Below are 8,548 nucleotides of genomic sequence, written 5' to 3' on the forward strand. Positions count from 1 at the left end.
ATTCCTGAAGAGCGGTCAGACAGGTCAGGGACAGGTGACACAGGTCACAGAGCGGTCACACCGCTTCTGTGACCTGTGATTGGTGGGATCGATGATCACATCGATCCCACCAATCAGGGGAGGCCCTGGTGACGCCGGTGTTGCTAGGCACCAGCCTATGATCGGAGCTCACAGCTCCGGTCATAGGCAGGTTACTGGCAGGTCACCAGCAAGTGACCAGCAGGTGACCGGCAGGTCACCGGCAGGTCACCATCAGGGCACAGCGCGGTCATACCGCTGCTGTGCCCTGTGATTGGCGCGATCGACGATCACATCGATCGCGCCAATCACACCTGCAGGATCCGGAGCACAAGGAGGCAGGGCACAGGAGAGCAGAGGGGGCTGCGGAGCGCGTTACAGACAGGGCACAGCGCGGTAACACCGCCGCTGTGCCCTGCGATTGGCGCGATCGATATGATCGTCGATCGCGCCAATCCGGGGGGTTCTGGCCAGTGCCTGGCGTTGCCAGGCACCGGCCCCAGGATCGAGTACATCGGTACTCGATCCTAGCCTGGGACCTCACTCTTTCAGCCAATCTGATTGGCTGAAACAGTGAGAAAGGCTGTGATTCGCTGTTCTGAATTGAACAGCCAATCACAGCGATCGGGAGGCCGGGGGGGCGGCGCCATACCCCGAAATGCCGAGGCCATCTTCCGTACGGTAAGATGGCATCGGAATTTTAATGCGATCACCGCGACTTAAGTCGCGGTGTCGCATTAAAGGGCATGACGTACTATCCCGTCGGCGGTCATACGGGCCCACCCCACCTCGACGGGATAGTACGTCAAATGTCGGGAAGGGGTTAAGGCTACTTTCACACATCAGGTTTTTTGCATCAGGCACAATCCGGCGAATGTTGGAAAAACCGGATCTGGTGCAGATTGTGGAAAACTGATGTGACGGATCCGTTTTTTTCGACGGATCCGGCTAGCATATCAAGATTATTGGATAAAAAAAATTTGGAGCATGCTCAGTTTAAAAAAACGGAATCCGGTGCCGGAATCCGTCATTTTCCGGATCCGGCACTCTCTGGCTCCCATAGGCTTCCATTCTAGCAAACAGCCGGAAGCGCCGGATCTGGCCTTTCCGGCTTTTTCGCCGGAGACAAAAAAACGTTGCTATGGATGTTTTTTCCAGAAACCGGTAACAGCATATTTTCCGGATCCGGCGAAAACCGGACGAAACGCAATGTCATCCGGCGCAATCTGGCACTAATACAAGTCTATGGGAAAAAAATTTAGCCGGATTTAGCCTGACAGCGAAAACCTGGTGTGTGAAAGTAGGCTTACAAACGTATGGCCTAAAGCAGGCAATATGGTAGCACAGCCAAGGAATCGATCAGAGGACTGTGGACTGTCTGAGCATGTATTAATTCAGATCGTCGCACAAGTAGAATAGTAAAAAACATATTCTAATTTCTACAGCGTTAATTTTCCTCATCGAGGCAGATGGGGAAAGCTGTAGCAAAAATACTAAAAACTGTGACAGATACAGTGTGCTAAAAGTATGCAGCCTTCAACCACATTCTGTGGGGTTCCATGAAATGGCATTCGCTACAGCTTAACATCAAACTACTGTGGTAATTTATAGCTAAAGCTGCCTGTGGCACATCTGACGTAACCAAGAAATGACCTAGTAGTCTGAAAAAGAAATCATCCACAAAACAAGTGAAGGAAACATACCGTAGTTGCGTATGTGCTGGAAGTTGTGCAAGCGATATAGGACATAGCACACATATAAGTTATAATAATGGGGAATTAGTGGACGCCTCTGACCTTATCACTAGGTGCAGTTTCATGGAGGTTCGTCCTGTTCACCCTGCGGCCTCAGATCTCATGTATAAAGTACTGTCAAGGTTATTAAACTAAAAATGGTCGTCTGGCCGGCCCAGCTCAGACTGTATCACGTTACAGGAACTATTCACAAACACCAAGCGGGCAAACATATTTAGACTGGCCTTATAAAGTCACCTTATAAAAAAAATTGTTAACAACAGTAAGCAAATCATTCCTAGAAAGTGTAGACATTTCTATCATCAACTTAGCCTGGAATGGCCTTGAAAATAAATAAATAAATAATCTTTATTTTTATATAGCGCTAACATATTCCGCAGCGCGTTACAGTTTACATTATCATCACTGTTCCCGATGGGGCTCACAATCTAATTTCCCTATCAGTATGTCTTTGGACCTACACAAACGCGTCATTAAATGTGTGTATATGTCACTCACTGTGGTGTGTAGTGTGTTATTATATGGCTCTTCCCCCTGAGGAAGCCACAAATTAGTGGTGATACACGTGGGGATCTTTCCTCATCCCATTTTTACCTTATTTCACAGGACTTCATTGATTAGCTCACCCTGTTATTGCTTTCTCTATCATTTTTTTTATTTGATTCCTATATGGTCATTCATTGTTCTGTTTTTGGCATAAATTGGGCATTACTTCTGCACTATTTTTTACACTCATGTGCACACAGTGCGTTTTTGATGCAATTTAATTGCATTTTTTTTTTTACGCTCGGAAATTGACCAAAAACGTTATGGAAACCTTAAGCAAGCTAATTCAATGACAATCCTAAAGTGTTGTGCACATGGTCAGTAAATTTCCTTTGAGTATTTACAGTGTGGTTTTTCTGCACCATGTGAAGTCTTTGTCCGTTTTCCACACATTCAATTGAGTCAGTCAAATCCGCAGCAAAAACGCAGGTATAAAAATGTTTGCAGATTTGCTGTGTTTTTGTTTGCATTTTTACCGGCTTCCTATGGTGTTTCCCATGCTGTCATCTGTGTGACAACGTAGGAAACACCAGCACGGTGGTTCATATTGGCGGTAATGCTACCGCCGGTAAGACCGTCGGTCAGAATGCTGCGGGGTCACAATTTCATCTGACAGCGTGACCCCGCAGAGATACTGTGACCCGCAGCAGTGACCTACAGTAAAAAGCTTACCGCATGTCAGCAGGCGTGGGCTCATGAGACTACTCCTCCCATCAGGCTATGTCTGCTGTCACTGATAACAGTGATGGCAGGAGCCACTGATGGGAGAAGTAGTCTCGTCAGCCGGCACCTGTGCTGACACTTAAAAAAAACAAAAAAAAAACCAAACATGTGAAATAATTACATACATATTCAAATAAAAACACATTATACGCACCTGACGCCCAATCCCTGATGCCCTCGTCTCCTAGAAATAATGTAAAATAATAAACCACCATATGCTCACCTTTCCACAGTAGTCCACGCAATCCCGAGTGTCTCACGGCGATCTCACATGTAGAACAGTCACATCATGTGACTGCTCTACCTGGCCGCCGGTGATACACTGACAACGAGGTAATCGCTTGCGCAGTGTATGGCCATGGTAACACTATCAGTATTTGCTCAGTAATTTACATCAGTATTTGAAAGCCAAAACCAGGAGTGGGTGATAAATAGGGAAGTGGTGACGTGTTTCTATTATACTTTTCCTCTGATTATTCCACTCCTGGTTTTCGCTTACAAATACTGATGTAAAATACTGATAGTGTGACCGGAGCCTCTCACTGAGCTGCCATGAGAGAGTTTACCTGAGTTCATCAGCTGATCAGCTCCGGTGCTCTTACCTACGGCACCACCGCTGCATGAGAACTTTCTCACGCAGCAGTGGTGCCGTAAGGGAGATCACCGGAGCTGATCAGCTGATGAACTCCGGTGACCTCTTTCTCGGCAGCACAGTGATACATTGAGGAAGCGATTACCTCCAGTCAGTGTAGTGCCAACTGTCTTTGAGAGCAGCCACATCAGTGACTGCTCTCAAAGTAATCAGGATCGTCGGGGGACATTATGGATTATCTTCTATGCAGACAGGTGAAGAATATTGTGGTTTATTATTTTATTTTTGTTGTAGGAGACATTGGCGTCAGTGGATTAGGCGTTCGGTGAGTATGGTTTAATTTAGATTCAATAAAGGAGACTGTATCATTATTTCAAATAAAGGACTTTATTCTGGGTGGGTGTTTTGTTTTTGATGGGGTTAGTAATGGGGGAGTCTTATAGACGCCTCTCCATTACTAACCTCAGGGCTTGATGTCACCTGAGAATACAAAGGTGACATCAACCCACCCAACCATCAGCCCACTTGCCATCGCTACAGGGCAAGTGGGAAGAGCGAGGCTAAGTGCCAGATTTGGCACATCTTATAGATGTGCCTTTTCTGGGGCAGCTAAGCGCTGATCTTTTTAGTCTGCGAGGGGGAAGACACCAAATAGTAAGCTTCACACTAGGCAATAGAATATGAATGATTTTATTAAATACAACAAAACATCTTTACAGTAGCAGTAAGGGCATACTTCCAAGTACAGGAACATGGGGGGCTATCCAAACAGAGATTACCATAATTATAATAGTATCATGATACAGACATAGAGAAAGTGACCATATGATGACGTCACTGTGCCAGTAATCGCATGTAACACCGCTAAATAGCAACATACATAGATATAAACAGACAAAAGTAAAGGTATAGTTACCAATGGGAAACACTGCAGGACAGCCCACCAACACCCGACGCGCGTTTCGCACCGAAATGATCCCCCAGACGAAGCATTTCGGTGCGAAACGCGCGTCGGGTGTTGGTGGGCTGTCCTGCAGTGTTTCCCATTGGTAACTATACCTTTACTTTTGTCTGTTTATATCTATGTATGTTGCTATTTAGCGGTGTTACATGCGATTACTGGCACAGTGACGTCATCATATGGTCACTTTCTCTATGTCTGTATCATGATACTATTATAATTATGGTAATCTCTGTTTGGATAGCCCCCCATGTTCCTGTACTTGGAAGTATGCCCTTACTGCTACTGTAAAGATGTTTTGTTGTATTTAATAAAATCATTCATATTCTATTGCCTAGTGTGAAGCTTACTATTTGGTGTCTTTCTGCTATATGCTTCATGGTTTATATGTATGGATATTATTAGGTGTTGTAGTCTGCGAGGGGGCCAATATCCATGTTCCCTTCCTAGGCTATTAAGATAAGCCTGCAGCTGTCTGCCTAGCCTTTAGTGGTAAAATTGTATAGGAGGACCCTATGTCCACGCTCATTTTATTTTCTTTGAATCAAAAGTTGCTGTTTGGTTACAGCCTATGTAGGTTCATTATGTTAATGTTTCCTACATAGGCTGGTGACATATGTGTGTGTGTTTGTGTTTACTTTCCAGTTTAGTAATGAGGGTGTCAGGCTGACACCTTTTTATCACTAAGCCTAGGGCTAGATGTCAATGACAGTTGCTGACACCAAGCCCTTATCCCATTACTCTGATGCTGTTGCATCAGAATGAAAAAGGTGTTGAACAAAGAAATTACATCACAAAACTTTTTTTTTTAAATATATTTAGATAAAAAAAAGCCTTCAATGCTGTACAAAAAAACACATACAAAACTGCGGCAAAAACACACCACAAATTGTGGCAAAACGTGTCCTTTTCCTGCCAAGACATGCAGAAACCTTGCAGAAATTTCTGCAAACAAATACTCAATGTGCGCACATAGTCTTACAGTGAGCACATATTATCTAGCTCTATATCTTCATGAGGTTTTTAACACACGTATACCGTATATTTTTTTTTCCCAATTCACTACAAGGTTGTTACATTGAATTGCATTGTATTATTTAGATTTTTTGGTTATCCCCAGGACTTATATGAGTTTTTCAACTCTCATTTATTGGTTTCATGTTTGCATATTTATAAATCATGTGAATTCAAACAATACCAGGCAGATGAAGATTGGTGGTGGCCTTATTATCGGCACACCTTGATAGGATTATCAATTGTTTTGATAATCCTCGACTCGGGGTGATCCTCGACTCTGCCCTCTCTTTCAAGCCACATATCCAAGCCCTTGCCTCCTCCTGCCGCCTCAAACTCAAAAACATTTCCCGGATCCGCGCATTTCTTGACCGCGACACCGCAAAAACACTAGTACATGCCCTTATCATCTCCCGCCTCGACTACTGCAACCTCCTACTCTCTGACCTCCCCTCTAGCACTCTGGCACCTCTCCAATCCATCCTACACTCTGCTGCCCGACTAATCTACCTGTCTCCCCGCTATTCTCCAGCCTCTCCCCTATGCCACGCCCTTCACTGGCTTCCTATCGCCCAGAGACTCCAGTTCAAAACCCTCACAATGACCTACAAAGCCATCCACAACCTATCTCCTCCATACATCTGTGACATGATCTCCCGGTACCTACCAACATGCAACCTCCGATCCTCTCAAGACCTCATTCTCTACTCCCCTCTCGTCTCTTTTTCCCACAACCGCATCCAAGACTTCTCCCGTGCTTCCCCCATACTCTGGAACTCTCTACCCCAGCACATCAGACTCTCGCCTACCATAGAAACTTTCAAAAAGAACCTGAAGACTCACCTCTTCCGACAAGCCTACAGCCTGCAGTGATCCTGAACCTACTGAACCGCCGCACAACCAGCTCTGCCCTCTCCTAGTGTATCATCACCCGTCCCCTGCAGACTGTGAGCCCTTGCGGGCAGGGTCCTCCCTCCTTATGTGCCCGTATGCCTTGTTTTTTGCTCATGTTTAATGTATTTGTCTATATTTGCCCCGTATTTCACATGTAAAGCGCCGTGTAATAAATGGCGCTATAAAAATGTATAATAATAATAATTGTTTTAAATATTTTTATAACGTGCGTTTTCCATGTTCCTGCTTGTTGTTATTTATAATAAAGACTGTATATATAGTAATCCCAAAGCAACTGCATGCTTCTTTTTCATTGTGTCTAGTGTGTTAATAAACTCACTGATGCTTTCTCCGGGATCCAGCACCATTCTTCTCCTCTCAGTGACGTCACTGGTCTTCAGATTCTCCGAGTCACACTGCGCTCTGCGTGACCCAAATGTACGAGGTAGCTTTAAAACGTAAGTATGGAGTGACAGAAAGAGGCTCCTTAGACTTACATTGTAAAAGAGACTTCTGACTCATACACAGAGCTTAGAGTGAGCTGGCTAGTCAGAAGAGCACTGATGTCACTGAGAAGATGACCAGAACGGTACACATTACATACACTTATACACACATTTAATGAGAAAAAAAATATTCATAGGAGTGCTGTGCTGCTTTAAATAGTAGTCAGTACTCAGCTGACAGCAGTTACAGTGATTCTGATTATCCCCATATAAACTTTATCTTTTCTGGTTGGATTTTCGCAACTGTTTTAGTTGCTTTTTTCAGCAAACAGCTTACAACACAGCAAAAGGATCTTATCGTTGAAATTTAAAGGTGAAATTCCAAGGCATTAGATATACCATGAAGACAGTCATCAAAAAGTGGCTTAAATTTAGCACAACAGTGATGCTACTTAGAACTGCATATCCCTCAAAAATTTATGAAACAACAAGAAGGAAAATTGGTCCATGCAGCTGCAAAAAGTCCTACATCAACATTAAAGGAGCTGCAGTAATTTCTTGCAAGAACTGGTTGTGTGCTGCATGATGAAATATGAATTCTAGGAACATTATAGAAAGATGAAACTACAGGGATGTATGAACTCACATGGAAGGGAAGACTTTGGATCTACCACAACCGGTTATCAGTCCTCCTGCGTGAATTCGCAATGGTGCATTCAATATTTTATTAATCCTACTAGTGATCTTGCCAGGATACTGTTTCCATCTATGTACAAGACTGTTCTCATATTTTCATCTCATTATTGTGATGTCTGGTATTCTGCCATCCATCCGGTTAGTAATTAATAAGTGCATCCTCCCTATGGGTTAATGACGTGAGGATGGCATCAATTACTAAATTTACCTTCCAGCTGGGGCAAAACACCAGATCTGTGTGTAATGCAGATACATGGGACAAGTGACACCTACCTGACTGCAGAGTCTGGGATGCATTGCAGGGGATATTCTTCTGGCCTGGACAGCAAACAGCGAGTTACACACACGATGGATGACCCCAGAAGAGGATGAGCCCTTTCCTTCCACTCCACACATTACACTGCAAAGCAACAAGCACAGAACAGCATGAGAAGGACTGGGATGGGGAGGGACAGAAAGAGGACATAAAAAGGATGAGCGCGGTCTGATTGGGTCATATGGGGGGAGAGGATGAGAGGAGATACGTGCATGGGCTATAGGGTGGTATATGTATAGCAGGAGGGATTACACCAGGCATGAAGCTGGGTGCCAGGGTATGTACAGGAGGGCTGGCACAAATGTGTCACGTAACCCTTACTTTGCTAGTTTTGCAGCAATGTGTCCTCTCTGTGCTGTGGTTTACCAGTGTGGGTTATCCTTGCAAGACATTTCTGAGAGTCAATCAGGAAACGTTTCTTGTAAATATCATAAAAACACAATTCATGGTATGAATATTTATGGCAAAGAAGAAGCCGATAAACCAAATTTATTCCTATTTTTTATTGTTCGAGTGCAGGTAAGAAGATTAAAAGCAAGATCTGAATGGTTGTCCATCTGAAAAAATTACATAGAAGGCTTAAGGGGT

At 44.2% G+C, this 8,548-nt stretch overlaps 1 protein-coding gene across 2 annotated transcripts in view; it reads right to left on the reverse strand.

Moving 5' to 3' along the window:
• Positions 1-8,045, reverse strand: part of TBC1D1 (TBC1 domain family member 1) — a 241,174-nt gene extending 233,129 nt beyond the window's left edge. For both annotated transcript variants that reach the window (XM_077279915.1, XM_077279920.1), the window contains exon 1: positions 7,918-8,045. The gene's annotated coding sequence lies outside the window, so the exon portion shown is untranslated. The remainder of the gene's footprint in view (positions 1-7,917) is intronic.
• Between the last annotated feature and the right edge of the window lie 503 nt (positions 8,046-8,548).

The sequence above is a fragment of the Ranitomeya variabilis genome, chromosome 1, assembly GCF_051348905.1.
Source record: "Ranitomeya variabilis isolate aRanVar5 chromosome 1, aRanVar5.hap1, whole genome shotgun sequence".
In the NCBI taxonomy this organism is placed as follows: domain Eukaryota; kingdom Metazoa; phylum Chordata; class Amphibia; order Anura; family Dendrobatidae; genus Ranitomeya; species Ranitomeya variabilis.